We start from the raw sequence: 5,000 nt of genomic DNA, 5'->3' as shown, positions 1-5,000 counted from the left end.
CTTCCTCTCAGAAGTTTATGAGGGATTAGGTACTTTGAAACGGTCCCATTTTACTTGTGTACACTTCACAGTCATGTTAGTGTTCTGAAACTGCAAAGTAGATTTTTAAATGCCTATTTTTGTGAGATGCATTTTCGACCGGCCAGAACATATTCCTTTGGAAAAAATGATATGAATTGGATTGGTGTGAATCTTGTTTCTAGAGGTGGTGACAGGCTTTCAGCGACTTGAATAGGTCAAGCCAGGATTCATAAAACTTATACAACCTATGTGAGTGTGAAAAATTAGCATATGCAGGAAGGAGCAAATTGTACTACTTTCAAAACAGTTTCACTCCACGTCTGGAAACGTCCAGAGCTATGTAGAGCATACAAATGAGCTTTAAACTCATGAGGAAAGAGGTTTGTATGGAAAAAGGAAAACAAAAGCATATCGTACTCATAAAATTCTCAATATATAGATTCCAAAAAAGTGCTTCCAGCGAAAAGAGCTGAAAGAACACTATGGGATGTAAACCTGAATACCTTTCAATAATATGTTCTCCATCCATGCATACCACCTACATGATAAAAATCATCTCAGGTGGACGGATGACCGCGTGGCCTAATGGATAAGGCGTCTGACTTCGGATCAGAAGATTGAGGGTTCGAGTCCCTTCGTGGTTGTTTTTGGCCAATGGTCACACAATCTGCTTTACATTCAGAGTGGAAAAAGTCTTTTCCAATACTCTTGTAGTCCTCACTTTCTCATTACTAATCATTAATAAAGTGGAGTACATACTGTAAGCTCATTCAGGTTGCATCTTCAGTCTAACAACTTGTGCATTTTAGTGGCATTAAAAAGTGCTTCTATGCCGACGCACTGAATATGTAATAGGTTTGCAGAATTTTGACGTGACAGAATGGGTTTTTAGCTTATGTGTGTGTAGAAGAACTGCAAGGTGTGTGCCTATGTGTGCATAGAGTGCTACATGTGTAAAATCTGTATGATTTGGGCAGTTAAAGTGCTGATTTTGCCTCCGAGTAAGAAAAGTATTACACAATATGTATAAAGGTTCGGCACATTGGCTGCCTTTGCTGATGCCCCCGTTGCCTAATTTGTAGTGCAATGGTTAAGTTGCAGAGTGTGGTTGAACTTGGTTAGGAGACTTAGTGCCTCTTTCCGTGTCCTACTGATGATAAGGATGGCTTGATACCATTTTCTAAGCCCAGTATATTGAGAAAAGAAGTAAGTGAAGAAGAAGTGTGGAGTCGAAAGTGGTTCTCCAATTTCTCTCCACTTGCTAAAATTGCAAAGTCTCCATTATAGCATAGAAGAGAGCGTTAAAGTCGGGGATGGAAGAGGATGAAAATGGGAAGTTTACTTATAGAGAGAAGTGAGAAATGCCCTGTGTGCACACACCGGTGTCTGACCATAGAATACATTTGAATAATGTCTCTAGAAAAGAGCTATGCATGTGTGCCTCAGTGGCCTAAAGGATAAGGCACAGGCCTCCTAAGCCAGGGATTGTGGGTTCGAGTCCCATCTGAGGTGATAACAAAAATCCTCCCTCTTTCTTTTCCAGAAAATTAGGTAGATTTATTACATGCTTCCTCTCAGAAGTTTATGAGGGATTAGGTACTTTGAAACGGTCCCATTTTACTTGTGTACACTTCACAGTCATGTTAGTGTTCTGAAATTGCAAAGTAGATTTTTAAATGCCTATTTTTGTGAGATGCATTTTCGACCGGCCAGAACATATTCCTTTGGAAAAAATGATATGAATTGGATTGGTGTGAATCTTGTTTCTAGAGGTGGTGACAGGCTTTCAGCTACTTGAATAGGTCAAGCCAGGATTCATAAAACTTATACAACCTATGTGAGTGTGAAAAATTAGCATATGCAGGAAGAAGCAATTTGTACTACTTTCGAAACAGTTTCACTCCACGTCTGGAAACATCCAGAGCTATGTAGAGCATACAAATGAGCTTTAAACTCATGAGGAAAGAGGTTCGTATGCAAAAAGGAAAACAAAAGCATATCGTACTCATAAAATTCTCAATATATAGATTCCAAAAAAGTGCTTCCAGCGAAAAGAGCTGAAAGAACACTATGGGATGTAAACCTGAATACCTTTCAATAATATGTTCTCCATCCATGCATACCACCTACATGATAAAAATCATCTCAGGTGAGCGGATGACCGCGTGGCCTAATGGATAAGATGTCTGACTTCGGATCAGAAGATTGAGGGTTCGAGTCCCTTCGTGGTCGATTTTGGCCAATGGTCACACAAACTGCTTTACATTCAGAGTGGAAAAAGTCTTTTCCAATACTCTTGTAGTCCTCACTTTCTCATTACTAATCATTAATAAAGCGGAGTACATACTGTAAACTCATTCAGGTTGCATCTTCAGTCTAACTACTTGTGCATTTTAGTGGCATTAAAAAGTGCTTCTATGCCGACGCACTGAATATGTAATAGGTTTGCAGAATTTTGACGTGACAGAATGGGTTTTTAGCTTAAGTGTGTGTAGAAGAACTGCAAGGTGTGTGCCTATGTGTGCATAGAGTGGTACATGTGTAAAATCTGTATGATTTGGGCAGTTAAAGTGCTGATTTTGCCTCCGAGTAAGAAAAGTACTACACAAAATGTATAAAGGATCGGCACATTGGCTGCCTTTGCTGATGCCCCCATTGCCTAATTTGTAGTGCAATGGTTAAGTTGCAGAGTGTGGTTGAACTTGGTTAGGAGACTTGGTGCCTCTTTCCGTGTCCTGCTGATGATAAGGATGGCTTGATACCATTTTCTAAGCCCAGTATATTGAGAAAAGAAGTAAGTGAAGAAGAAGTGTGGAGTCGAAAGTGGTTCTCCAATTTCTCTCCACTTGCTAAAATTGCAAAGTCTCCATTATAGCATAGAATAGAGCGTTAAAGTAGGGGATGGAAGAGGATGAAAATGGGAAGTTTACTTATAGAGAGAAGTGAGAAATGCCCTGTGTGCACACACCGGTGTCTGACCATAGAATACATTTAAATAATGCCTCTAGAAAAGAGCTATGAATGTGTGCCTCAGTGGCCTAATGGATAAGGCACTGGCCTCCTAAGACAGGGATTGTGGGTTCGAGTCCCATCTGAGGTGATAACAAAAATCCTCCCTGGTTCTTTTCCAGAAAATTAGGTAGATTGATTACATGCTTCCTCTCAGAAGTTTATGAGGGATTAGGTACTTTGAAACGGTCCCATTTTACTTGTGTACACTTCACAGTCATGTTAGTGTTCTGAAATTGCAAAGTAGATTTTTAAATGCCTATTTTTGTGAGATGCATTTTCGACCGGCCAGAACATATTCCTTTGGAAAAAATGATATGAATTGGATTGGTGTGAATCTTGTTTCTAGAGGTGGTGACAGGCTTTCAGCTACTTGAATAGGTCAAGCCAGGATTCATAAAACTTATACAACCTATGTGAGTGTGAAAAATTAGCATATGCAGGAAGAAGCAATTTGTACTACTTTCGAAACAGTTTCACTCCACGTCTGGAAACATCCAGAGCTATGTAGAGCATACAAATGAGCTTTAAACTCATGAGGAAAGAGGTTTGTATGGAAAAAGGAAAACAAAAGCATATCGTACTCATAAAATTCTCAATATATAGATTCCAAAAAAGTGCTTCCAGCGAAAAGAGCTGAAAGAACACTATGGGATGTAAACCTGAATACCTTTCAATAATATGTTCTCCATCCATGCATACCACCTACATGATAAAAATCATCTCAGGTGAGCGGATGACCGCGTGGCCTAATGGATAAGATGTCTGACTTCGGATCAGAAGATTGAGGGTTCGAGTCCCTTCGTGGTCGATTTTGGCCAATGGTCACACAAACTGCTTTACATTCAGAGTGGAAAAAGTCTTTTCCAATACTCTTGTAGTCCTCACTTTCTCATTACTAATCATTAATAAAGCGGAGTACATACTGTAAACTCATTCAGGTTGCATCTTCAGTCTAACTACTTGTGCATTTTAGTGGCATTAAAAAGTGCTTCTATGCCGACGCACTGAATATGTAATAGGTTTGCAGAATTTTGACGTGACAGAATGGGTTTTTAGCTTAAGTGTGTGTAGAAGAACTGCAAGGTGTGTGCCTATGTGTGCATAGAGTGGTACATGTGTAAAATCTGTATGATTTGGGCAGTTAAAGTGCTGATTTTGCCTCCGAGTAAGAAAAGTACTACACAAAATGTATAAAGGATCGGCACATTGGCTGCCTTTGCTGATGCCCCCATTGCCTAATTTGTAGTGCAATGGTTAAGTTGCAGAGTGTGGTTGAACTTGGTTAGGAGACTTGGTGCCTCTTTCCGTGTCCTGCTGATGATAAGGATGGCTTGATACCATTTTCTAAGCCCAGTATATTGAGAAAAGAAGTAAGTGAAGAAGAAGTGTGGAGTCGAAAGTGGTTCTCCAATTTCTCTCCACTTGCTAAAATTGCAAAGTCTCCATTATAGCATAGAATAGAGCGTTAAAGTAGGGGATGGAAGAGGATGAAAATGGGAAGTTTACTTATAGAGAGAAGTGAGAAATGCCCTGTGTGCACACACCGGTGTCTGACCATAGAATACATTTAAATAATGCCTCTAGAAAAGAGCTATGAATGTGTGCCTCAGTGGCCTAATGGATAAGGCACTGGCCTCCTAAGACAGGGATTGTGGGTTCGAGTCCCATCTGAGGTGATAACAAAAATCCTCCCTGGTTCTTTTCCAGAAAATTAGGTAGATTGATTACATGCTTCCTCTCAGAAGTTTATGAGGGATTAGGTACTTTGAAACGGTCCCATTTTACTTGTGTACACTTCACAGTCATGTTAGTGTTCTGACACTGCAAAGTAGATTTTTAAATGCCTATTTTTGTGAGATGCATTTTCGACCGGCCAGAACATATTCCTTTGGAAAAAATGATATGAATTGGATTGGTGTGAATCTTGTTTCTAGAGGTGGTGACAGGCTTTCAGCTACTTGAATAGG

General features: G+C 39.8%; 1 non-coding gene across 1 annotated transcript; it reads left to right on the top strand.

The window, feature by feature from the left end:
- The first annotated feature begins 592 nt into the window (after positions 1 to 592).
- On the top strand, positions 593 to 665 carry TRNAR-UCG (transfer RNA arginine (anticodon UCG)). The gene has a single exon. It is a non-coding gene; the product is annotated as a tRNA-Arg (tRNA).
- The last annotated feature ends 4,335 nt before the right edge of the window (positions 666 to 5,000 follow it).

This window comes from Triturus cristatus, chromosome 4_1 (assembly GCF_964204655.1).
Source record: "Triturus cristatus chromosome 4_1, aTriCri1.1, whole genome shotgun sequence".
NCBI classification, from domain to species: Eukaryota; Metazoa; Chordata; class Amphibia; order Caudata; family Salamandridae; genus Triturus; species Triturus cristatus.
The sequence above is the reverse complement of the archived record's forward strand: the minus strand, read 5'-3'. Positions and strand labels throughout refer to the sequence as shown.